Source organism: Myxine glutinosa, chromosome 1, assembly GCF_964187855.1.
Source record: "Myxine glutinosa chromosome 1, kmMyxGlut1.1, whole genome shotgun sequence".
In the NCBI taxonomy this organism is placed as follows: Eukaryota; Metazoa; Chordata; class Myxini; order Myxiniformes; family Myxinidae; genus Myxine; species Myxine glutinosa.
The window spans coordinates 435524514-435552094 of NC_136261.1; the positions used below are offsets into that span (position 1 = coordinate 435524514).

At 48.7% G+C, this 27581-nt stretch overlaps 2 protein-coding genes across 2 annotated transcripts in view; both read right to left on the minus strand.

The window, feature by feature from the left end:
• The window catches only part of LOC137419063 (uncharacterized), a 1330575-nt gene that overhangs the window by 830415 nt on the left and 472579 nt on the right, over positions 1-27581 (minus strand). The gene's annotated exons all lie outside the window — the stretch shown is intronic.
• The window catches only part of LOC137419053 (uncharacterized), a 240867-nt gene that overhangs the window by 180864 nt on the left and 32422 nt on the right, over positions 1-27581 (minus strand). The gene's annotated exons all lie outside the window — the stretch shown is intronic.

Genomic DNA, 27581 nt, shown 5'->3' on the forward strand with positions numbered 1-27581 from the left:
CGACTGGACCTTATTGGTCCCATGTTCCTTCTGCATTGTTCTACAGAAACAAAGAACACATTTCCTTTTTTTTTTGGTCAAAAACAAAATATTTAACTCTTTTCCAAAAATTATATATTTTGTATATGTTAATTATAAGATATATATGTTAATGTTTTACATTTTCACTCACCAGTTGCAAAATACGAAGCACTTCCATTTGTCATGTGAATATCATCTGAACCTTCCCTTGCAGAAGAACATTTTGAATCTTCTGTGCCAGATGAATCGTTGTCATGTTGTCTGCCTTCCATATTTACAGGATAGACATCACCTACGTACAAATCAGCGTCAGTCTTTTGCAGAGAAATGAGATTGAGGACTTCGAGAGAGCTCATATAACATATTACGTCATGGAATTGTGCACTTCAATTTGAATATAATAATGAAATTAAAGATTGTTAAGAAGAAAAATTCCGGATATTAAGCGGCATTGAAGCAGTCTTATACATCACCCATGTTCACCCCCCTATTTAACAAGTCCAAGTATCACTAAATTGGAGCATCGCGGAAGTAACAAAAAGACGATTTGTGTTCGACTGTGTTCAAGTATTTAATTCAATATAAATAAAATGAGGATTGCAAAATTCATTTAAAAAATATTCTAGAATTTACATGCATTGCACAGTGTCTATTGCATCCATATTTACATCCATATTTATTGCATCCATATTTATCCATATTTTTGAAATACCAACTTTTATACTTCTCCCTCCCCCCCCCCCTTCCCACGCCTCCTCCCCCCGGGCCCTCTCCCTTCCACGCATCTCTCTGCTCTCGGATGTTGTGTTTGTGTGCTTCCCCATCTTTGTGTGCTTCCCCATCTCTGTGTTGTGTGTGTGTGTGTGTGTGTGTGTGTGTGTTCTCTGTGTGTGTTTTTTGTGTGCTTCCCCATCTCTCCCCATCTTGTCTTCCGCTCCCTCTTTTTATATATTTTGTTTGTCTGGTTGATTTGTTTGTGAAATTAATGTTAGCTCTTTCACGAGCCTCGATTCAGTATACAAAAAAAAAAAAAAAAAAAAAAAAAAAATTCTATCTAACACATTACATTGGTTATTTGTGCTTGTTGTTTGTATCCTTTATGATGTCATTATAAACAGTACTTTTCGGGTTTGGAATGATTTTCAATTTTGTTTGACTGCCAAGTAGGCAGACAAAGTGAAAATATTGTTGCAGACATAAGGTTTGGCGTGCTTCACGAGTGGGACTTCTCAGACTCTCTCCGACCTCTGGACCTGGAAAGCCGCAGTACTGTGGATAGCTTCGCGGCCTCATGGGATGTTAAGCAACGATTGACACAGATTGAGACCGAAACCTGGCAACACAATTGATCTCGGCAGGCGATCCTTTCATGGCATGAACAGGCAGGCAGCTTCTCCTCGGGTGCCCAGCACGTTCAAACAGCAGCGACTTCTCTGGCGTCCCAGCTTTTCAGCCACTTCCACACTCAATATTCTATCCCTTTTAAACCACCCTCTGTGGGGAAGTTTGACGGCACATCCAATAGCCTGCCAATTAATTTAATTTTTGGCATTGACATTCGGCAGATTTCCTAAGTGTTCTCCACATCCACTGCTCATGGTACGGAACCTCCACAGTCGTCACACACATACACGCAGCCACGTATCTTTCACCACACCCACTCGCGCACCGTTGTACATCCCCAAACCATGCACGCTTTCAAGCTGCCTCGGAAACAAGTGCACACAACTTCCATACACTGACCATCTCACAATCTCGCACACACCATTTATTCACACGATCCACACCACAGTCAATCTCACTCCATTCACACACATGGGTCATGCTGTGTCACTCAATAAATGCTAAACAATGGCACTGATCATTATGAACAAGAGCATTTATTCGAGGCAAGGATCCACCAGCATATCTCCGACACCGTCAAGATGGCGTCCCAGTCATCTCTCCCACAATCCCGTTCCGTTTAAATCATCATCCCTTCCCAGCAATCCCTAAACATCCGGAAATTCACCACCAACAACAACAACAACAACTGCAAACTCGGAATTTAATCAAGCACGTAAGAAAGAACACAACATATTCTCCCCTCTCCCACAAAGTGCAGGAATGGATTGGTCACAAAATCCTGAAAACGACTGGGGTGCTGACGGGCTTTCTGAGGTCGTTGCAGTGCCCCCACAGGTTCAAGCCCTTCTTCTATATCAACCGTATCACCTGTATTGGTGGGGCACACACCAACTCCCACCTGGATGGAAGGCTGTGTCACAGGGGCAGCCACTTTCCCTCGCCTGCTGGCGTGCCAACGTGACCCATCCTGAAGCTGGAAATTCACTGGTCCAAGCTGTCGGCTCACAAGAGGTGTGGAGGACCAGAATGATTGCATGTTGTTTTTCCGATGAGGATATTTAACTCTGACCCAATCATGAACCTGTATCGCACGTAGCCTTGATCTGTACACTCTGTCAAAGTATTGCTTCATGTGCTGCTGGCTCAGCTGTACGGCAATGCTGGCAGTAGGTGAGGGGAAGCAAAACCCCGTGGGTCGAAGCCTGTGCATCGGCTGCAATAGCTCACATTATGTCATTAACATTGCTGGTGAGGCACCTGTGGTGGTGTGCTTAATTGCCCCAAAGTGGATGAGGGTCTTTCGTAGGGCTGTTTTAAACGCACAACCTTGAGCTAGGTGTGCTCGAATTCCATTCTTGAGGGTTTGGTTAAACCTTTCCACCCCTCCATTGGCCTGTGGGTGGTACACGGCCGTGCGGATATGTTTAATTCTATCGACGCTAAGATACGTGGTGAACTCAGCTGAAATGAACCGTGGGCCATTATCTGTGGTAATGACCTGTGGCACCCCTCAACGAGCTATCAGTGTGTCCAGGATGTGGATAATGTTCTGGGAGGTAACTGATCCCACAGGAACAACCTCAAGCCATTTGGAATGTAAGTTGTATGCGACCACCAGATAGCGTTGATGGTGAGGGACACCACAAATTTCTCCACAAATGTCTAGTTGTAGGCGTTCCCAGGGGTGAGACAGCGAGGGAACTGGCTGCAATGGAGGCAATATGGGGTGTCCAGCTTTGCCACTGATGAAACAAGCCGTATCATCCTTTACCAATGTTTCAATGTCATGGTCGATGCTGGTCCACCACACCAGGTCACGGCAACGTTGCTTTACCTTAACCATGCCCAAGTGACCATCCTGAGCCACACTCAACACTTGTGCTTGCAGCATACTTGGCACCACTGTGCAACGTTCTCGCGCCACACAAAAATAGTTCCAACAGGATATCTCGTCTTTCACCGGAGAAAACGGTATCAGTTCGTCTGCTACTCTGGCCAGCCATCCCTCTGTAATAAAGGAATGCAGGGTACCAAGAAGAGAGTCCTCCTTAGATGCCCGCTCGAGCTCTGGAAGGGATACCACATCATGTCGGGGTCCATGCATCAGTTGTATTAGATCCTGCTCTGTCTTCTGGTTCAGAACAAGTGTGAACATCCATAACTGATCTGGATAAGTGGTCCGCCACGTTATTGTGACGTCCAGGTGTGGACTGAAGCTGGAAATTGTACTGCTGGAGTCGGTCCGACCACCAGTACAATCAAAGTGGCTTGTGTCCTGTGCCTGATGTGGACATCAAATCCGTGAGTGCCTGGTGATCCGTTCAGAGTGTAAAGGGCTGACCATACAGGTACAGATACCAGCATTTGCATGCCAATACGCAGGCCAATGCCTCTCTCTCTCTCTCTCTCTCTCTCCCATGGATTATTTTTGCTCCATGTGACTCAAGGCACGGGATGCAAAAGCGATGGGTTTCTCCATGCCACCTTGCACCTGGGACAAAATAGCCCCCAATGCCATTGTCGAAGCATCACATGTGACCAATGTGGCACTGTTGATGTCAAAATGAGCAAGAAGAGGGGCTGTAGTGAGCTGAGCTTTAAACCTGTATATGGCTGCTTGACAGGATGGGGTCCAATTCCAGGAGGCTTCCTTCCGAAGAAGCTGACATAATGGTGCAGTGATGGCTGAGTACTGTGGCAAGAACCGGATGTCCTAGGCCGCCATGTCCAGAAAGGAGGGCCAGCTGGGAAACAGACTGAGGCTCAGGGATGCGGTGAATCACTTCCACATTGGACTGGAGAGGGGAAATCCCGTGAGGTGACAGCTTAAATTCCACAAACTCTATTTCGGGTACCGCAAAAACACATTTGTTGCCATTCAGTGTTAAGTTGTGCTGAGCACGTTTCTGTAGCACTTGGACCAAGCGTTCATCATGTACTGAGGTGTTGGGACCATGTACCACTTTGTCATTTAAGTACAAGGACATGCCCGGGATGCCAGCGAAGATGGATGACATAATCTTTTGAAAACAGCTGGGTGTGTAGCATAAGCCAAACGGCATACGGGTGAAACAAAAAACTCCGGTATGATTCACAAAAGCCGTAAGGTCCCTCCTGTCTGAAGCAAGGGGAAATTGGCGATAACCTTGGCATAAGTCCAACTTCCAAAAGACCGTAGAGCCATAGAAACAGGTCTTCAGCTGTTGGATGCAGATATTTGTCGGGAATAATTAGTATGTTCACCGCACGCAAGTCTACACAAACTCTATGTCCCCTGGACTTTTTATTTGCCATAACGAGGTTGGAAATCCAGGGGGATGCATTGATAGGCTCTATTGTGCCAGTCTCCAAGAGGACATTCAATTTAGTCGTGACCTGTTCCAACAAGGCAAGGGGAATGCGGCGTAGTGGCTGAATAACCGGAGCCACAGCAGAATTTACTTTGGGTTGGTGAACAAATGCAGATAGGATGCATAAACCATCAAAGCATGCAGGCCATTGTTGCCGCCAGGGGGGGGGGGGGGGGCACTTACAATATGGCCGTGCCACGATAATCCATCAAGGAAGACGCAAAAGAAGTAAACAGGTCGAGGCCCATTCAATTATCACCGTTTTTTGTAATGTAGAATGTAAACTTAGACAAGTCAGGAGACGACGATGGTTCATAAGCGAGCGGCATTCAATGACAAAGGACGGACTATAACTGAAACAGGCCCGGAAATGTCAAAACGAAGGTTACTGACCGAAAAATGAGCTAGAAAATAATGTTTAAACAGTCATGAAGTTAGTTCGCTCCACAATACTGAAAATTCAGTGAAAAATGAAATGAAAAAAATAAAATAATAATGAAAAAAATAAAGATAAAAATAAAAATGAAAAATTGAGCTCTGTGGGGTGAGACATGACATTGGCGGAACCAAATATCAAAACCCTTGTCAGATTCCACCAAACCCCTCGGAGAAGATGTAGCTTGAAATTGATTACCCCTAAAAAGACATCATTTTCGGGCGTGGCTTTACCCACAATGGGTGCAATACGCCCACTCTAGGCAGGACAAAACGAGATCATGATATCAACCTCCCACCCAAATTTCATCAAGATCGGATAATATCATCGGGTAGTTATGTTGCAGGCACGCGCGCACGCACACACACACACACACACACACACACACACACACACACACACACACACACACACACACACACACACACACGACGAATATAGTGGTCACTTGATAACTCGTGAACCAAAAGAGACTGGACACCATGACATACCGACAGCTGTAATGTTCCCATTACGCCAATTTTGGCATGTCTGTAACCAGTGAGGGTGGGAGAGGACCATTGCAGGGTCATGTCAGAAAAACAAGCATTACGCCTAGGTCCCCCGTCGGTGAAGTGATGTGAGTTGACAAAGTGGAAGACGCAGAAAACATGCTATGATATGATATTTCGCTCACAAGGTTCAGACATACATGGAGGCGGCCATGTTGGATTTTGGCATGGCGACCCAATTTTCAATAGCGTTCTTCCTTATGCCTAGATACACCCACACACCAGATTAGAAGTTGGTACTTCGCTTATTTTTCAAGATATTCCGCTCACAAGGTTCAGACATACGTGGCGGCGGCCATCTTGGATTTTGAAGTGGCGACCCAATTTTCAACAGCGTTCTTCCTTGTGCCGAGATACACCCAAATACCAGATTAGAAGTTGGTACTTTGCTTATTTTCCAAGATATTTCACTCACAAGGTTCAGACATAGTTTTTGTTTTGTTTTGTTTTTGTATACAAGATCGAGGCTCGTGAAAGAGCGAACATTAATCACACAGAAAGACAAACAAAAACATAAAACAAATAACATCGGGAGCGGTAGACAAGATGGGGAGAGAGGGGGAAGGACACAGACACAACATTTGAGAGCAGGGACCGAGAGACATGGAGACATCGAGCGATCTGTGGGAGGGAGAGGGCTTTTGGGGGGAGGAATGGGAAGGGGGGGGGGGGGTGGGAGAGGTATAAAACATATGGACACTGCCAGGACTTCCAGGAAAGAAGTTGGAATTTCAAACAAGGTGGATGGGAACAAGGGGATAATGTGAGTCACGTGAAAAAGTACGTACACCCCATGTAAAGTTTTGACTTTTTCAACATATTTCAACATACAGCTATTTGATCTTCATTTCAACAATATTGTCAGATAAAGGTGATATAATATAACAAACATCATGAAACATTTACATTTTGTAGTCCATTGTATAATTTAAATAAACATAAATGCAAATTTTGCATGTGAAAAAGTAAGTACACCCCTACATTTATCACTACTTCAAATACCTAAAATTAGAATCAGGTGCACCAGCTCAGGTGCAAATGATTAGAACATGTCAGAGAGGATCTTGGAGGAACCTGTCTTATTTAAACTTCAGACATTTAGTTTGGTTTGCTCTTTGTTGTTGAAGTGTGCAGCGTCACCATGCCAAGATCAAAAGAGCTCTCTGAGGCATTCATAAAGAAGGTGATAGATGCCGACGAATCTGGGAAGGGATTTAAAAAGATCTCCAAGCAATTTGAAATCAATCATTCGACTATCCGGAAGCTCATCTCCAAGTGGAAAAGATTCCAAACAACTGCCAACTTGTTCAGGCCACACCGCCCCAGCAAGTTCAGCCCGAGAGCAGACCGCAAGATGCTGAAAGAAGTCTCTAAGAACCCCAGAATGTCATCACGGGACCTACAGGTTGCTCTTGCCACTGTTGATGTCAAAGTGCATGAGTCTACCATTAGAAAGAGGCTGACAAATTTGATCTACATGGGAGGTGTGCCAGGAGGAAACCTTTGCTGTCCAGAAAGAACATTAGGGCAATACTAAAGTTTGCCAATGAATACCAAGGCAAAGACCAGCACTTCTGCAACAATGTGCTCTGGACAGATGAGTCAAAGTTAAAGCTATTTGGCCACAGTACGGAAAGACATGTTTGGCGAAAACCAAAGACAGCATTTGACCACAAGAACCTGATACCAACTGTAAAGCATGGTGGTGGAAATATTATGGTTTGGGGCAGCTTTGCTGCATCAGGGCCTGGGCAGCTCACCATCATATAATCCACTATTAATTCTTCATTGTACCAGAGGGTGCTTGAGGATAATGTGAGGCCATCTGTCGGAAAGTTGAAGCTCAACCGAAGGTGGTCCTTGCAACATGACAATGACCCTAAACATAGCAGTAAATCCACCAAGGAATGGCTGAAGAGAAAGAAATGGAGGGTTCTGGAATGGCCAAGTCAAAGCCCGGATCTAAATCCCATCGAGATGTTGTGGGGGGATTTGAAACGAGCTGTGCATGCAAGAAATCCCTCAAACATCGCACAGCCGAAAGAATTCTGTATGGAGGAGTGGGCAAAAATTTCTCCCAATCGATGTCAGAGACTGGTAGACAGTTATAAGAAACACCTACTTGAGGTTGTTTCTGCCAAAGGGGGCAATACCACCTATTAGAGCCAAGGGTGTACTTACTTTTTCCACATGCAAAATTTGCATTTATGTTTATTTAAATTATACAATGGACTACAAAATGTGAATGTTTCATGATATTTGTTGTATTATATCACCTTTATCTATCAATATTGTTGAAATGAAGATCAAATAGCTGTATGTGGAAATATGTTGAAAAAGTCTAAACTTTACATGGGGTGTACTTACTTTTTCACATGACTGTATATATGGTGGCGGCCATCTTGGAGTTTGACGTGGCGACCCAATTTACAACAGCGGTCTTCCTTATGCCGAGATACACCCACACACCAAATTAGAAGTTGGTACTTCACTTATTTTTCAAAATATTCATGTCACAAGGTTCAGACATACATGGCGGCGGCCATCTTGGATTTTGACGTGGCGACCCAATTTCCAAAAACTTTCTTCCTTATGCCGAGATACACCCACACACCAAATTAGAAGTTGGTACTTCGCTTATTTTTCGAGATATTTCGCTCACAAGGTTCAGACATACATGGCGGCGGCCATCTTGGATTTTGACGTGGCGTCCCAATTTTCAATAGCGTTCTTCCTTATGCCGAGTTACATCCACACACCAAATTAGAAGTTGGTACTTCGCTTATTTTTCAAGATATTCATCTCACAATGTTCAGACATACATGGCGGCGGCCATCTTGGATTTTGACGTGGCGACCCAATTTTCAATAGCGTTCTTCCTGATGCCGAGGTACACGCACACACCAAATTAGAAGTTGGTACTTCACTTATTTTTCAAGATATTCATGTCACAAGGTTCAGACATACATGGCGGCGGCCATCTTGGATTTTGACGTGGCGACCCAATTTTCAAAAGCCTTCTTCCTTATGCCGAGATACAGCCACACACCAAATTAAAAGTTGGTACTTCGCTTATTTTTCAAGATATTAATCTCACAATGTTGAGACATACATGGCGGCGGCCATCTTGGATTTTGACGTGGCGACCCAATTTTCAATGGGGTTCTTCCTTGTGCCTACATACACCCACACACCAGATTTGAAGTTGTTACTTCGCTTATTTTTCAAGATATTCATCTCACAAGTTTGACATACATGGCATCAGACATACATGGCGGCGGTCATCTTGGATTTTGACATGGGTTGCACCCACACACCAAATTGAAATGCGGTCCTTCGCTTACGCCCGCACGCACGGACGGATGGACGGACGGACACACGGACGGAGGGGAAAACCATAGTCCCCCTTTCGCTCCGCTGTGCGACGGGGGACAAATATCGTCTGTACATTTCCAAATTCAGGAGAGACACCTTGGCACCTGTGTCCGGGAGCAGAGGTATGCACATGTCATTGAGAAAGACAACACATTTTAAAATTTGATGAAGTTGATAGGACAGAATAGATTTTGGCTGGTGCAGTATACGAGGACTGTGGTTGAACGGTTGCTTGTGTTGAGGTGGAGTGACTTCACCTGGCAAAGTGGTTAAATTTTACACAATTTCTGCACCGTTGGCCTCGGGCAGGGCAAGTAGCAGCCCTGGACTCGTGCCTAGTGGACCCACAGTTTCACCAATGCAGTGTAGAACGTGTGGGGTGTTGCTGCGTATGTTGTACTGTGAGCTCAGTGGCATCTGGTGTGAGAGTTTGCCGAATTCCCTGAACAGCGCAGTCTGTAGCTGTGGCAGGTGAGAGTGTTCTGATAAATTTTTGTGCACTGTGGTAAGCTGCTTCCACTTGACTGGCTATCTTTATGGGTTGAGTCAAGGTTAGGTCATCAGATTCGAGTAAAAGTCTCTCCCTCACTTGTACACTCAATGTTTTCTCGATCAGTTGATCTCTAGTCATCTCATCGTGAAGTGAACAAAATTTATAAGGAAGTGCTAATTCTCTCAATGTATAAATGTATTGAAGAATTGACTCACTGGGCCTCTGGCCTTGTCGGAATTTGAACCATTGAATGAGGGTGCTCCGAGTGGCTCGGAAATGCGCAGGAAGCACGGCATTGGCTGCTGCATAGGTGGGTGCAGGACCCAGCATCAAGAAAATGCGTTGACCCTCTATGCCCAGGCAGTGCATCAGCAAAGGCCATCTCAGTGAATCCTCCGCATTTTGCAGATTCATTGCAAGCAGGTAGGTATGAAAGGATGACAACCACCCAGGCCATGGAAGGAACGGTTTTTGCCTGGTAAAGCCAAAAATGGCGCCTGTGAGGAAATCATAAATTCTGCCAATTTCCTCAGCAAATGTTGTGTCGCTCAAAAAATGCTAAACAATGGCACTGATCGTCATGAACAAGACCGTTTATTTGAGGGACAGATCCACCAGCATATCTCCAACACCGTGAAGATGGTGTCCCGGCCATCTCTCCCATAATCCCCTCCCGCTAACTTCAGCATCCCTGAGGAACACTAACATTCATATAATGCACAGGGGATTACTGTCCCTCATGTACCACAGAGATTTGACGATTTGCAGAAATGCCATATGATTTCAGCCTTTGAGACGTCGAGAGCAACAACCCTGGCTTTTCCACAATGATCCAAAACCCCATTCACATGTTCAGTGATTATGGATAGCACATCACCAGAAGACCTTGACCATCTGAAGCCATACTGAACATCAGTTAGAAGGTTGTGGGTTTCTAGATGAGTCATGAATTGTTGTTTTATCAAGAGTAATTCAAGGATAATATATGAATTGATTTATCAAGGATGTTTTATCAAGAATTGTATCAAGGATATCAAGGATAATACTTTGCAGATAATGGGTAGGAGGCTAACAGGCGAAGAGGTAGAAGGATCTGATTACTCACTGGGGCCTTTAAAGACAGGGAATACAAAAGCCTGCTTCCAGCTCAGTGGAAACACAGACTTCTTCCAAATCCTGGTGGCGTCTTGTCAAATCTGTTTCTGGTGTTTGTTCCCCCTCCATCCCATCCCTCACCTCAAACGGCGACACAGCTGACACCGCACGTGAAAAAGCTGAACGCCTTCCCTCGCGGTCCCCCTGTGCTGTCGATGTTTGCCTCAAAATCTTGTGTGCCAAACCCATCTCTCTCTGTACCCACCGCACCCAGTCATTCCCAGCTGCTCCTGGACTCTGTGTCCTTCTCTCATGACAAGGTGGAGAAGTTTTGGCCAATCCTCGACTCTGATTCTGCAACTGGACCAGACGGCATCAGCCCACAGGTGCTAAAATCCTGTTCTTCCGCTCTTTCACACCCTCTCTCTGTTATTTTCACCCTCTCTTTTGCTCAAGGTCATCTGCCATCAGCTTGGAAATCAGCCAACATTACTGCTTTTCACAAAAAAGGTGGGAAAACAGATCCTTGCAACTACAGGTTGTAGTCTTTCCCTCACGGTCCCCCTGTGCTGTATTTCCCTTGCGGTCCCCCTGTACTGTCTTTCCCTCGTGGTCCCCCTGTGCTGTCTTTCCATCGTGGTCCCCCTGTGCTGTCTTTCCCTCGCAGTCCCCCTGTGCTGTCTTTCCCTCATGGTCCCCCTGTACAGTCTTTCCGTCGAGGTCCCCCTGTGCTGTCTTTCCCTCGTGGTCCCCCTGTGCCGTCTTTCCCTCGTGGTCCCACTGTGCCGTCTTTCCCTCGTGGTCCCCCTGTGCCGTCTTTCCCTCGCGGTCCCCCTGTGCTGTCTTTCCCTCGTGGTCCCCCTGTGCTGTCTTTCCCTCACGGTCCCCCTGTGCTGTCTTTCCCTCGCGGTCCCCCTGTGCTGTCTTTCCCTCGCGGTCCCCCTGTGCTGTCTTTCCCTCGGGGTCCCCCTGTACTGTCTTTCCCTCGTGGTCCCCCTGTACTGTCTTTCCCCCGTGGTCCCCCTGTACTGACTTTCCCTCGGGGTCCCCCTGTACTGTCTTTCCCTCGCGGTCCCCCTGTGCTGTTTTTCCCTCGTGGTCCCCCTGTGCTGTGTTTCCCTCGCGGTCCCCCTGTGCTGTCTTTCCCTCGCGGTCCCCCTGTACTGTCTTTCCCTCGTGGTGCCCCTGTGCTGTGTTTCCCTCGTGGTCCCACTGTGCCGTCTTTCCCTCGTGGTCCCCCTGTGCCGTCTTTCCCTCACGGTCCCCCTGTGCCGTCTTTCTCTCGTGGTCCCCCTGTGCTGTCTTTCCCTCGTGGTCCCCCTGTGCTGTCTTTCCCCCGCGGTCCCCCTGTGCTGTCTTTCCCTCGCGGTCCCCCTGTGCTGTCTTTCCCTCGTGGTCCCCCTGTACTGTCTTTCCCTCGTGGTCCCCCTGTGCTGTCTTTCCCTCGCGGTCCCCCTGTGCTGTCTTTCCCTCGGGGTCCCGCTGTGCTGTCTTTCCCTCGTGGTCCCCCTGTGCCGTCTTTTCCTCGTGGTCCCACTGTGCAGTCTTTCCCTCGTGGACCCCCTGTGCCATCTTTCCCTCGTGGTCCCCTGTGCCATCTTTGCCTCATGGTCCCCCTGTGCCGTCTTTCCCTCGTGGTCCCCCTGTGCCGTCTTTCCCTCGTGGTCCCCCTGTGCCGTCTTTCCCTTGTGGTCCCCCTGTGCTGTCTTTCCCCCGCTGTCCCCCTGTGCTGCCTTTCCCTCGCGGTCCCCCTGTGCTGTCTTTCCCTTGCGGTCCCCCTGTACTGTCTTTCCCTCGTGGTCCCCCTGTGCTGTCTTTCCCTCGCGGACCCCTGTGCTGTCTTTCCCTCATGGTCCCCCTGTACTGTCTTTCCCTCGGAGTCCCCCTGTACTGTCTTTCCCTCGTGGTCCCCCTGTACTGTCTTTCCCCCGTGGTCCCCCTGTACTGACTTTCCCTCGGGGTCTCCCTGTACTGTCTTTCCCTCACGGTCCCCCTGTACTGTTTTTCCCTCGCGGTCCCCCTGTACTGTCTTTCCCTCACGGTCCCACTGTGTTGTCTTTCCCTCGCGGTCCCCCTGTACTGTCTTTCCATCGCGGTCCCCCTGTGCTGTCTTTCCCTCGTGGTCCCCCTGTACTGTCTTTCCCTCGCGGTCCCCCTGTGCTGTCTTTCCCTTGCGGTCCCCCTGTGCTGTCTTTCCCTCACAGTCCCCCTGTGCTGTCTTTCCCTCACGGTCCCCCTGTGCTGTCTTTCCCTCGTGGTCCCCCTGTACTGTCTTTCCCTCGTGGTCCCCCTGTACTGTCTTTCCCTCGCGGTCCCCCTGTGCTGTCTTTCCCTCGTGGTCCCCCTGTGCTGTCTTTCCCTTGTGGTCCCCCCTGTGCTGTCTTTCCCTCGTGGTCCCCCTGTACTGTCTTTCCGTCATGGTCCCCCTGTGCTGTCTTTCCCTCGTGGTCCCCCTGTGCTGTCTTTCCCTCGTGGTCCCCCTGTGCTGTCTTTCCCTCGTGGTCCCCCTGTGCTGTCTTTCCCTCATGGTCCCCCTGTACTGTCTTTCCCTCGCGGTCCCCCTGTGCTGTTTTACCCTCATGGTCCCCCTGTGCTGTCTTTCCCTCGCGGTCCCCCTGTGCTGTCTTTCCCTCGCGGTCCCCCTGTACTGTCTTTCCCTCGTGGTCCCCCTGTGCTGTCTTTCCCTCGTGGTCCCCCTCTACTGTCTTTCCCTCGTGGTGCCCCTGTGCTGTCTTTCCCTCATTGTCCCCCTGTGCTGTCTTTCCCTCGCGGTCCCCCTGTGCTGTCTTTCCCTCGCGGTCCCCCTGTACTGTCTTTCCCTCATGGTCCCCCTGTGCTGTCTTTCCATTGCGGTCCCCCTGTGCTGTCTTTCCCTCGTGGTCCCCCTGTGCTGTCTTTCCCTCATGGTCCCCCTGTACAGTCTTTCCGTTGAGGTCCCCCTGTGCTGTCTTTCCCTCATGGTCCCCCTGTGCCGTCTTTCCCTCGTGGTCCCCCTGTGCCGTCTTTCCCTCGCGGTCCCACTGTGCCGTCTTTCCCTCGCGGTCCCCCTGTGCTGTCTTTCCCTCGTGGTCCCCCTGTGCTGTCTTTCCCTCATGGTCTCCCTGTGCTGTCTTTCCCTCACGGTCCCCCTGTACTGTCTTTCCCTCACGGTCCCCCTATGCTGTCTTTCCCTCGTGGTCCCCCTCTACTGTCTTTCCCTCGTGGTGCCCCTGTGCTGTCTTTCCCTCGTGGTCCCACTGTGCTGTCTTTCCCTCGTGATCCCCCTGTGCCGTCTTTCCCTCGCGGTCCCCCTGTGCCGTCTTTCTCTCGTGGTCCCCCTGTGCTGTCTTTCCCTTGTGGTCCCCCTGTGCTGTCTTTCTCCCACGGTCCCTCTGTGCTGTCTTTCCCTCGCGGTCCCGCTGTGCTGTCTTTCCCTCGTGGTCCCCCTGTACTGTCTTTCCCTCGCGGTCCCCCTGTGCTGTCTTTCCCTCACGGTCCCCCTGTGCTGTCTTTCCCTCGTGGTCCCCCTGTGCCGTCTTTCCCTCATGGTCCCACTGTGCCGTCTTTCCCTCGTGGTCCCCCTGTGCCATCTTTCCCTCATGGTCCCCCGTGCCGTCTTTCCCTCGTGGTCCCCCTGTGCCGTCTTTCCCTCGTGGTCCCCCTGTGCTGTCTTTCCCTCACGGTCCCCCTGTGCTGTCTTTCCCCCATGGTCCCCCTGTGCTGCCTTTCCCTCGCGGTCCCTCTGTGCTGTCTTTCCCTCGCGGTCCCCCTGTGCTGTCTTTCCCTCGCGGTCCCCCTGTGCTGTCTTTCCCTCGTGGTCCCCCTGTGCTGTCTTTCCCTAGTGGTCCCCCTGTACTGTCTTTCCCTCGGAGTCCCCCTGTACTGTCTTTCCCTCGTGGTCCCCCTGTACTGTCTTTCCCACATGGTCCCCCTGTACTGACTTTCCCTCGTGGTCCCCCTGTGCTGTCTTTCCCTCGTGGTCCCCCTGTACTGTCTTTCCCTCGCGGTCCCCCTGTGCTGTTTTTCCCTCGTGGTTCCCCTGTGCTGTCTTTCCCTCGCGGTCCCCCTGTGCTGTCTTTCCCTCACGGTCCCCCTGTACTGTCTTTCCCTCGCGGTCCCCCTGTGCTGTCTTTCCCTCATGGTCCCCCTCTACTGTCTTTCCCTCGTGGTGCCCCTGTGCTGTCTTTCCCTCGTTAACCCCCTGTGCTGTCTTTCCCTCGCGGTCCCACTGCGCTGTCTTTCCCTCGCCGTCCCCCTGTACTGTCTTTCCATCGCGGCCCCCTGTGCTGTCTTTCCTTCGCAGTCCCCCTGTGCTGTCTTTCCCTCATGGTCCCCCTGTACAGTCTTTCCGTCGAGGTCCCCCTGTGCTGTCTTTCCCTTGTGGTCCCGCTGTGCCGTCTTTCCCTCGTGGTCCCACTGTGCCGTCTTTCCCTCGTGGTCCCCCTGTGCCGTCTTTCCCTCGCGGTCCTGCTGTGCTGTCTTTCCCTCGCGGTCCCCCTGTACTGTCTTTCCCTCGCGGTCCCCCTGTGCTGTCTTTCCCTCGTGGTCCCCCTGTACTGTCTTTCCCTCAGAGTCCCCCTGTACTGTCTTTCCCTCGTGGTCCCCCTGTACTGTCTTTCCCCCGTGGTCCCCCTGTACTGACTTTCCCTCGGGCTCCCCCTGTACTGTGTTTCCCTCGTGGTCCCCCTGTACTGTCTTTCCCTCGGAGTCCCCCTGTACTGTCTTTCCCTCGTGGTCCCCCTGTACTGTCTTTCCCCGTGGTCCCCCTGTGCTGTCTTTCCATCGCGGTCCCCCTGTGCTGTCTTTCCTTCGCAGTCCCCCTGTGCTGTCTTTACCTCATGGTCCCCCTGTACAGTCTTTCCGTCGAGGTCCCCCTGTGCTGTCTTTCCCTCGTGGTCCCCCTGTGCCGTCTTTCCCTCATGGTCCCACTGTGCCGTCTTTCCCTCGTGGTCCCCCTGTGCCATCTTTCCCTCGCGGTCCCCCTGTGCCGTCTTTCCCTCGCGGTCCCCCTGTGCTGTCTTTCCCTCATGGTCCCCCTGTGCTGTTTTTCCCTCACGGTCCCCCTGTGCTGTCTTTTCCTCGTGGTCCCCCTGTACTGTCTTTCCCTCACGGTCCCCCTGTGCTGTCTTTCCCTCGTGGTCCCCCTCTACTGTCTTTCCCTCGTGGTGCCCCTGTGCTGTCTTTCCCTTGTGGTCCCACTGTGCCGTCTTTCCCTCGTGGTCCCCCTGTGCCGTCTTTCCCTCGCGGTCCCCCTGTGCCGTCTTTCTCTCGTGGTCCCCCTGTGCTGTCTTTCCCTCGTGGTCCCCCTGTGCTGTCTTTCCCCCGCGGTCCCCCTGTGCTGTCTTTCCCTCGCGGTCCCCCTGTGCTGTCTTTCCCTTGTGGTCCCCCTCTACTGTCTTTCCCTCGTGGTCCCCCTGTGCCGTCTTTCCCTCGTGGTCCCCCTGTGCCGTCTTTCCCTCGTGCTCCCCCGTGCTGTCTTTCCCTCATGGTCCCCCTGTGCCGTCTTTCCCTCGTGGTCCCACTGTGCCGTCTTTCCCTCGCAGTCCCCCTGTGCTGTCTTTCACCCAGGGTCCCCCTGTGCTGCCTTTCCCTCGCGGTCCCCCTGTGCTGTCTTTCCCTCACGGTCCCCCTGTACTGTCTTTCCCTCGTGGTCCCCCTGTGCTGTCTTTCCCTCACGGTCCCCCTGTGCTGTCTTTCCCTCGTGGTCCCCCTGTACTGTCTTTCTCTCGGAGTCCCCCTGTACTGTCTTTCCCTCGTGGTCCCCCTGTACTGTCTTTCCCCCATGGTCCCCCTGTACTGACTTTCCCTTGAGGGTCCCCCTGTACTGTCTTTCCCTCGTGATCCCCCTGTACTGTCTTTCCCTCGCGGTCCCCCTGTACTGTCTTTCCCTCATGGTCCCCCTGTACTGTCTTTCCCTCGCGGTCCCCCTGTACTGTCTTTCCCTCACGGTCCCCCTGTGCTGTCTTTCCCTCACAGTCCCCCTGTACTGTATTTCCATCGCGGTCCCCCTGTGCTGTCTTTCCCTCATGGTCCCCCTGTACTGTCTTTCCCTCGCGGTCCCCCTGTGCTGTCTTTCCCTCACGGTCCCCCTGTGCTGTCTTTCCCTCGTGGTCCCCCTGTGCCGTCTTTCCCTCATGGTCCCACTGTGCGGTCTTTCCCTCGTGGTCCCCTGTGCCGTCTTTCCCTCGCGGTCCCCCTGTGCCGTCTTTCCCTCGTGGTCCCCCTGTGCTTTCTTTCTCTCATGGTCCCCCTGTGCTGTCTTTCCCTCATGGTCCACCTGTGCTGTCTTTCCCCCGCGGTCCCCCTGTGCTGTCTTTCCCTCGCGGTCCCCCTGTGCTGTCTTTCCCTCATGGTCCCCCTGTACTGTCTTTCCCTCGTGGTCCCCCTGTGCTGACTTTCCCTCATGGTCCCCCTGTGCTGTCTTTCCCTCGTCGTCCCCCTGTGCTGTCTTTCCCTTGTGGTCCCCCTGTACCGTCTCTCCCTCGTGGTCCCACTGTGCCGTCTTTCCCTCGTGGTCCCCCTGTGCTGTCTTTCCCTCGTGGTCCCCCTGTGCTGTCTTTCCCTCGCGGTCCCCCTGTGCTGTCTTTCCCCCACAGTCCCCCTGTGCTGTCTTTCCCTCGCGGTCCCCCTGTGCTGTCTTTCCCTTGTGGTCCCCCTGTACTGTCTTTCCCTCGTGGTCCACCTGTGCTTTCTTTCCCTCGCGGTCCCCCTGTGCTGTCTTTCCCTCGGGGTCCCCCTGTACTGTCTTTCCCTCGGGGTCCCCCTGTACTGTCTTTCCCTCGTGGTCCCCCTGTACTGTCTTTCCCTCATGGTCCCCCTGTGCTGTCTTTCCCTCGCGGTCCCCCTGTACTGTCTTTCCGTCGTGGTCCCCCTGTGCTGTCTTTCCCTCGCGGTCCCCCTGTGCTGTCTTTCCCTCGTGGTCCCCCTCTACTGTCTTTCCCTCGTGGTCCCCCTGTGCTGTCTTTCCCTCACGGTCCCCTGTGCTGTCTTTCCCTCGTGGTCCCCCTGTGCTGTCTTTCCCTCATGGTCGCCCTGTGCCGTCTTTCCCTCATGGTCCCACTGTTTTTTTTGTTTTTTTTGTATACTGAATCGAGGCTCGTGAAAGAGCTAACATTTATTTCACAAACAAATCAACCAGACAAACAAAATATACAAAAAGAGGGAGCAGAGGACAAGATGGGGAGAGAAGGGGAAGCACACAACCACAACATTTGAGAGCAGGGAGGAGTGTGGGAGGGAGAGGGCTTTGGGGGCAGGAGGCGTGAGGCGTGGGAAGTGGAGGGGTGGGGAGGTATAAAACACAAGGGGACCGAAATTAGCGGGGGTAGAAAAGATCAAGGTTTTGGATGGGGGAGGATAAGAAATGGTGGTGAACAGCTGTTTTAAAGACCTGGAGGGTGGAGTGGGATTGAAGAGAGTGGGGGAGTTTGTTCCAGAGGTGGGAGAAAAGGGGAATGAAGGAGTGAAGGTGAGCAGAAAGTCTTGATTTTGGCAGTTTAACCATAAGAGGGTTGCAGGCAGATCTTGTGCGACCTGTAGGAATATTTGGGGGACAGAGCCCAGAGAGGGCTGGGGGGGGGCAAGGCCAGAGAGGAGTCGGTAGAAGACAGAAAGACCACCAACCTGCCTGCGGTGAGTGAGTGAAAGGCCCTTGGAGTTAGCTTCATCGCGGGAGATTCCAATGATTCTGAACGCATTGGTTTCAACAGCGTGAAGACGGGCTAGGTGTGAGGCAGGAGCACCAGACCAGAGGGGAGAGCAGTATTCCATAGAGCTGCGGACGAAAGCCTTGTATGTGGTGAGGAGCTCAGGTGTGCCAAGGAAGGACTTCGCACGACGGAGGATGCCCAGTCGGCGACTGGCTTTGGAGGCCAGATTTGAAATGTGGTTTTCCCAGGAAAGATCATGGCAAATAGTGGGACCCAAAAGCTTGAGTGATAGAACTTCTTGGAGAGGATTATTCAGAAAGTGGATGGGGGGGTTTTCCAGTCGGTCTTTTCGGAGAGACATCGTAAGAGTGTGAGATTTATCAGGATTGAAAGACATGTTCCATTTGTTTGCCCAGTCTGTGATTTTGTCCAGGTCTGCAGAGAGTGAGGAGGCTGCAGACTGCCGATCTGAGGGATGAGGAATGGAGCGACAGAGAGTAGAGTCGTCAGCAAAGAGAAAGAGATGTGCTGTCTTTCCTTCATGGTCCCCCTGTGCCGTCTTTCCCTCGCGGTCCCCCTGTGTCCCCCTGTGCCGTCTTTCCCTCGCGGTCCCCCCTGTGTCCCCCTGTGCTGTCTTTCCCTCGCGGTCCCCCTGTGCTGTCTTTCCCTCGTGGTCCCCCTCTACTGTCTTTCCCTCGTGGTGCCCCTGTGCTGTCTTTCCCTCACGGTTGTCAGCTCTTTCACGAGCTTCGATTCAGTATACAAAAAAAATAAAAAATAAAAATTAAAAAAAACAGACCAATCAGCCTGCTCCCAATTATCAGCAAAGTCATGGAATCCATCATTGCTTCAGATATCAAATCCATCCTCTTCTCCAATGGCTTGATCTCTGATCATCAATTTGGATTCAGACCAGGTCACTCTACTCTCTACATGCTGCTTGTGCTGTCTCAACAATGGATGGAGGTCCTCAATGTCAAACAGAAAATTAGAGCAGTCTTCCTTGACATATCTCGTGGCTTCGATACGGTCTGCCACCCTGCTCTGCTCACCAAACTCTCCTCCTACGGTATTGTGGAAGTGTAAAATTTATCTGTGAACCGAGTAATTTTTTCCAGGCACCACCTGGTCAAAATCGTGTGTTTAGGTCCGACTCACCTCGTGAACAAGTTTTTTTTTAATGATTTCCATCAAGTAGTTAAAATTTGTATTCAGTAGGTGAGTTATCTCTGGCATTGCGCAGAATGGGTTTTTTATGTCGCCATCATAACAGCGAGAAATTTAAACTATTTACCGTGATACATATAAGTTTATACATTTTTTATACTACACTTTTTTTTTTACTACATCTTTAGTGGTAAAATAGAGAGTGTTTGCATATAAATACCATTCAGAACAGTCGGGAAATTAAAAAGCAAAATAATTATTCTCCGGTGTTTGCTGAAAAAGGAGGGAGCGTCGGCGAATTATCGCTGGCACCCTGACCAAATTTATTTGATAGGGAAAGTGTAAAACCACAGAATGGTAAATCATTTTGGTATAGTTTTAATAAAGGTGCTGTAATTATTTCTTTACTAGGACGTGCCCGTACGTGGGTGCTTGCCCGTACGTGCGTGCAAAAAAACATGCGTACAAACAACAACAACAAAAAAAGACTTTGAAACCACGTGGCAGTAACGACCACAGAACCCCCCCCTCTATTTACATGAAATGGTTTGGTCCATTCGCAAAGCCAGTAACGACCACAGAACCCCCCCCCCCCCCTCTATTTACATGAAATGGTTTGGTTCATTCGCAAAGCCAAAGCGAACGGCTTGCGAGTACGGTGACCATACCTTGGGAACCACTTGTCCGATTAATTTCAAACCTTGAAAAGGCACATCCTCGGGTCCCCAGCAATATACCTGGCAAGTTTCAAGTATATCGGACCGGTAGTTGTCGAGAAACAGCGGTCACAGACAAACAAACACACACACACACACACACAGACATACACACAGAGATTACTGGAATTATAGATAGATGACTAAGGGTGATATAGTTAGATATGGTGCTTTGAAATATGGTGTTGGATTCGGTCTTCCCAAATGATAAATTTATTCTGCACAATGTCGAATAATGATTCAGTAAATCTCATTACGTTATGTCTTTAAAATATACTCAAATAGATATCTACAATGTTTTTTACTGAGTTCAATAAGGAAGTTATAGAAAAATATTGTTTTCAAGGTAAAATACTTAACTGGTTTACAACTTCCATTGTGTTTGATAAAAACGAATCTGCATCTTCACAATGCTCTGCATTTTAAATGTTTGCTACAATTAAGGTGAAATAATGTGCACGTGACCTGTGGGGATGGGATCCACGTGTACCTTTCTTTCTAACCACTTGCTTCGCATGCAAGTTAATCTTATGACTGGTTTTTAAAGTCTTGAAAATTGTGTATGGAACAATCAAAAGATTGTATGCAGTCTTGTTTTTTTTAAAGAGCCATATAGAAAAACATTCGGGGATAGGTGCCTGTGGATTGATGCATTGGTAAATTGGATAGGGACTTCCTTATTGCATACAAGTTTGCTTCAGTAGGGGAGCTATCTCCGGCATTTTGAGTTTAAAAAAAAACTGTCAGGAGTTCCCCGGAATTCTTTTTCAAAGGCAATAATTAAAATTGTAGACATCTACTGAATTATCAGGATAGTTATGCTCAAATCCTGTGAAACAATAATGTTAAAGATGAATTAATTACGGACAGCATGCAGGTTTGAAATGATAACCTCATGTGCTTGCAAAACTCATTCGGTATTTCTAAATTTATATTATGAATGGCCACTCCACCATAAAGCCCAGATCGGTGGAGTGTTGCAGTGATGGTTGTCCTTCTGGAAGTTTCTCCCATTTCCACACAGGATCTCTGGAGCTCAGCCAGAGTGACGATCGGGTTCTTGGTCAACTTTCTGAACAAGGCCCTTCTCCCCCGATTGCTCAGTTTGGCCGGGCGGCCAGCTCTAGGAAGAGTCCTGGTTGTTCCAAACTTCTTCCATTTAAGAATTATGGAGGCCACTGTGCTCTTGGGAACCTTCAATGCAGCAGAAATTTTATTGGTGGCTTCCCCAAATCTGTTCCTCGACACAATCCTGTCTCTGAGCTCTGCAGGCAGTTCCTTTGACCTCATGGCTTGGTATTTGCTCTGATATGCATCGTCAGCTGTGAGACCTTATATAGACAGGTGTGTGCCTTTCCAAATCATGTCCAAACAATTGAATTTACCACAGGTGGACTGCAATCAAGGTGTAGAAACATCTCAAAGATGATCAAGAGAAATGGGAGGCATCTGAGCTAAATTTCAAGTGTCATAGCAAGGGTATGAATACTTATGTCAATGTGATATTTCAGTTTTTTATTTTCAATACATTTGCAAAACTTTCTAAAATCCTGTTTTCTCTATGTCATTATGGGGTATTGAGTGCAGATTGATGAGGGAAAAAATGAATTTAAACGATTCAGCATAAGGCTGCAACATAACAATATGTGAAAAAAGTGAAGGGGTCTGAATACTTTCTGAATGCACTGTATATTTGAAAAGATATATTTTGTCATAAAACACACAAAAGGGTGCACGTGCGATTTCAGTTACAGAAATGGGCAAGTATTTTTGATCCAGCTGATGTTCTGAGTGATGATTTGGAACATTGTGTGTTTGATCAATATTAAGGATACAAGCCATTCTGTGCGATTGCATGTTGACCTTTTCTTCAATTTATACATATTCTACATTATTTATATATCTATGATCATTGCATGACAGGTGGTTAAAATTATGTGAACAGGTGGAAAGGATAGGGATTTAAAATTTAATGTTCAATGGGCAGGCTAAAATTGTGTACATAATTTGTGAACGAGAGAAATAACGCAAAATTACGATGTTATTCTTGTAAATTTCTGCACGTTTTGTGGGCCTTGTGGTCTGATCTGCTCAACCATTCCTCCATACACTGATCAACCATTCCAACCATTCACTCTGATCAACCATTCCTCCACTCCTAACTTCCTCAATGCCCATGTCAATACTTCGGTGGAACCCTGTCGAATGCTTTCTTCAGATCAACAAACCCAAGAAACAACCTCTTCCTCTTCTCCATGTACTTCTCCTGCAACTGCCTCACAATAAAAAGCGCGTCTGTCGTTCCTCTTCCTGGCATAAATCCAAACTGCATTTCGTCAGTCTTCACTTTCTTCCTCATCCTCCCCTCCAACACCCTTTCCAATACCTTCATTCCATGCTCCAATAACTTTATCGCTCGGTACGAGACACACTCCACAGGGTCACCTTTCCCCTTGTATAGAGGGAAGAGGTTACTCAGTTCCCAATCCACTGGAATGCGGCCTTCTTTCACCACAAGATTACAGATCTCCGTCATTCTCTTCACACCCCAACTTCCTGCTGCCATCAACATATCTCCCACAATTCCCGTCGGCCCTCCCGCTTTTCTACTCTTCATTGCTTTTATCGCTTCCTCGACTTCCTTCTCAGTTATCTTCTCTGCCGGTCCTAAAACTGGGTTACTCTCTATGTTGCCATCCCATTCATTCTCTGCATTCAACAGCATTTCCATATATCTCTTCCGTCTGGGTCCACAACGATTTGTCCCACTTCATCCTTCAAGCAACTCACCCCCATCACATCACACCTCTCTTTCGCCATCAGCTTTGCAATCCTGAATACCACTCTCTGACCCTCTTCCGAATCCAAGCATTCTCCGAACATTTTCCTGCATGCCTCCTGCGCCTTTGCTACCTCCTTCTTTGCAGCCTTCCTGGCTGCCTTATAACTTTACTGGTCTGCCTTTTCTGCTCCCTTACCCTTCGCCTTCTGCCACTCCTTGACCTTCTTCCTCTTCTCGTCAATCCTCTTTCCAACTTCATCATCCCACCACCATGTTTCCAAGTGCCTCGGTGATCCTTTTGTCCATCCACATACCTCACCAACGGCTCCCAACAGACTATCTTTCATTGACAACCAACCACTTTCAAGCTCAATCACGTCATCCACTACCCTACTAAGCCTCTCTTTTAATGCCTCCCTTACTGTCACCTCTTTCAGCATCCACACCTTAATTCTCAGTTGGTACTTCACCCGCTGAGCTCTCCTCGGACATTTCACCCGTATGTCGCAGACAACCAAGTGGTGCTGTGAAACAGCCTCCTCCCCCAGGATCATCTTTGTGTCCCGGAAGTGCCGCGTATCTCGCCTCCGCACCATCAGGTAGTCATCGGTTGTCGTCGACCCACCTGACGTGTATGTAACAAGCTCATTATCCTCTTTCTGGAACTGAGTATTACAAATCAACAAATCAGCTCCATCAGCAAACTCCAAAATTATTTCACCTTCTCCTTTTCTCACACCATATCCGTAACCCCCATGAACTCCATTAAAACCATCCATACTCCTTCCCACATGTCCATTTAGGTCTCCTCTGACCACAACAACTTCCTCATCTTTCACGTTTTCCATCAGCTTCTCTATCGCACACCAGAACTTGTCGTTCTCTTCATCGCTCCGACCAACCTGCGACGCATATCCCGAGATGACGTTCACAAAGAGCTTTCCAATCATCATTTTCACCATCATCAACCTATCACTCACTCTCGTCACACTCACCACACTGTCTACAAACTCTTCAGAAAACAGGAACCCAACACCATTCACACCCTCCGGGCACCCTTGCCACACAAACTTGTATTTCTGTCCCTGCCTACCCTTCACAATTCTCACACCACTTCCCTTCCAACTCGTCTCTTGCACACAACATATGTCCACTCTTCTTCTGACCAATACTTCCACCACTTCTCCTGATCTACCTGTCATTGTCCCTACATTCCATGTCCCAAACCTCAGAAAACGATCTCTACTTCGGGCTGTACCCTGCCCATATGTCATTGTAATCGTCATGGTTCTCTTTTTTGAGGCAATGTTTCTATGGCGGGATGCCCTTCCTGACGCCAACCCTCTTAGTCGCCTCTTATGAGACGCAGGGATACGGTGTACCTATTCTAAACCAGGGTACACACCGGGAATTTTCAGTATATTTTCAGATTACACAAGTTAAAAGAATACAAAAAAACAATGGTAGAAGATCAAGATATTTGTTGACGTGTGATGTTGTATTAAAAAAGTCACATACCAGACATGGCTCTTGACCCATCATCCTGAGAGCTGAGGCTGCTGACGTCACTGAACCTGATTCCAGTGAAACAATAAACATTTTCCAACTGCACATTTTGGGATTTGAAAATATTTTCACAGAAACTGGAAAGTTCCTGAATAACATTCTCCAAGTTGACGAAAATACTTCCCAACAGAGAAGACCCCGCAATTTGGATATCCTGCGGCTTCGAAATAGAATTCATAAATTTGGAGAAGTCAGCATACATCGCAAATTGTAATTTGTCTTTGGCGAGAGAGAGGAGCTCAGTCCGCAATGGACCCGACTCAGTACAAACTCGAATAACCTTCTGATGCTCAATTCCAAGCTTATCGATCACTGCTTGGGCTGTTTCTGCTCTTAGGCCTTGGGACATGAGCCATTCCAAGAAGATCTCCATTGTGCCGATGACCTGCCAGGGATACAAATCTTATGTTAATCACAGAAAGGTTATACATGTAATTTTCTTCACTCTGTTTGGAATGTTTTGTGAGTTATTTCCATTGACAATCCAATCCATTATTATCCAATAAATGCGGGCTTTTGCATACAGTTTGATCACCCGCTGTGCCCCATTTCGAAAGATTTCTTATCAATCAGCATCTAATGAATGTGTTTTTATATACAGAGAAAAAAATAAACCCAGAGTAAACTAGAGGAAACCATTCGTCCCATTATGATGCGCCACGTCAACACCAGGCAAATTTCACCCACCAAAACGATGCAATTTCATTTGGGGAATGAGGAGAGAAATGTGGATAAGACGATTTGGCACGACAGCGATATCCCAAGCGTATCAAATACAAATGGGGAAATACATTTATTTAAATATACAATTCACCAGATGTCCGTTCGAAGGTAGTGCAAAAACGGCTCAACCGAACGCAACAATATTTTGGGTGGGCAATCGGAGGACCCACTGGAATAAAATAGGCTATATTGTCATTTACAATTTTCCCAAGTTTTCCAATTTTTCCAAACACGATGGAATAATATTTACCAATATGAACAGTTATGTGGCTTTTGTTGAAAGTCTACGTACCAGGAGAGTAGATCGACTCCTGATGAACTCTTCCTATATAAAAGTGCAGCTCCGAAGTAACATGGCAGCATGTGCAAAGCAACTGAGAAGCAGGTGTAGTGGCCGCTTCCGTGTTAGATTCGGTGCGCATTCTTCACACATAAACGTGCGACTGAGAAAGTCGTATAGCGGCCGCTTCCGTTTTGCAGAATTCAATCTTTTTTCAAAATGGGCGTCAGATACCTTTTATATTTGATGATTTGTGTGTGATATGATTCAACAGATGTTTATATAATAATAATAATAATAATAATAATAATAATAATAATAATAATAATAATAATACATTTATTTTATATAGCGCTTTTCAAGAAGCCCAAAGACGCTTTGACAGAGTACAAAAAAACAAGTGCAAAAAGACAAAAATTAACAGGTAAATAATCAAAGCAAAAGGAAGGAGAAGGAGAAGATATAGTCAGGGGTTAAATGCTGTTGGTTAAATGTTGAATGCAGTTTTGAACAGGTGGGTCTTGAGTGATGTTTTGAATGTGGTGAGTGAGGAGGAGTCTCTGATGGTGTGAGGTAGTGAGTTCCAGAGGGTGGGAGCAGCGTTGGAGAAGGCCCTGTCCCCCCAGGATGTGAATTTGGTCCGGATTGGGGGGGGGGTCAGCAGGTTGGCACCAGCAGAACGGAGGTTGCGGTTGGGAGTGGGTCTGGAGAGGAGGTCAGCCAGGTAGGATGGGGCCAGGTTATGGAGGGCTTTGTAGGTCAAGAGGAGGATTTTGTACTGGATTCTCTGGGGGATGGGGAGCCAGTGAAGCTTGTAAAGGACGGGCGTGATGTGGTCACGGGTCCGGGAATGAGTGAGTCGACGGGCAGCGGAGTTCTGAATGTATTGGAGTTTATTGGTGATTATTGAGGGTCAACCATAGAGGAGGCTGTTGCAGTAGTCCAGATGGGAGGTGATGAAGGTGTGGATGAGGGTTTCTGCAGCCGTGGAGGAGAGGGATGGAAGGAGCCGGGCGATGTTTTTCAGGTGAAAGAGGGCTGTCTTTGTGATCTGTTTAGTGTATTTGTCGAAGGAGAGGGTTTGGTCTAAGATGATGCCAAGATTCCGGATGAGAGGGGAGGTGGATACTGGGAAACCGTCGATGTTGAGGGCAAAGTTATGGGTGGATTTGGTGAGCGTTTTTGGGCCAATGATGATTATTTCAGATTTATCATAGTTAAGTTTGAGGAAGTTGATTTGAAGCCAGGATTTTATTTCAGTGATGCAGTTTGTCAGGATAGAGTGGGTGGCGGTGGAGATGGACTTGGTGGAGATCAAAAGCTGGATGTCATCGGCGAAGCAGTGGAATTGGAGACCATGACAGCGGATTAAATGACCAAGGGGGGACAGGTACAGGATGAAGAGGAGGGGGCCAAGAACTGAACCTTGGGGGACACCTTGGGGGAGGGGAGCAGTGGGGGATTTGCAGTTATTGATTGAGATGAACTGGCGTCTGTCAGAGAGGTATGATTTGATCCAAGAGAGGGCAGTGCCGGTAATGTTAAAGGTGGTTTCAAGTCGGGTGAGGAGGATGGTGTGATTGATGGTGTCAAAGGCGGCGCTGAGGTCGAGGAGGATGAGAATGTTGAGGTTGCCAGCATCAGAGGAGATTAGAAGGTCGTTGGTGATTTTGAGGAGAGCAGTTTCAGTACTGTGGTTGGAGCAGAATCCGGATTGGAATGTTTCATACAGGTTATTGGCAGAGAGGTGATGTTTGAGTTGAGTGGCTACAGCACGTTCCAAAACTTTTGACAGAAAGCGTAGGTTGGAGATGGGTCTGAAGTTATTTAGGGTCTCAGGGTTGAGTCCATGTTTTTTCAGAATGGGGGTAACAGCAGCAATTTTGTGGGATGGTGGGACGATGCCTGTAGACAGGGAGGAGTTTATTGTTGCAGTGATAAGTGGAGAGAGAGCAGGAAGGGAGGCCTTGACAAAGCTGGAGAGGATGGGGTCAAGAGTGCAGGTGGCAGTTTTCATTCCTATGAGGAGTTCAGAGAGGTCAGTAGGGGAG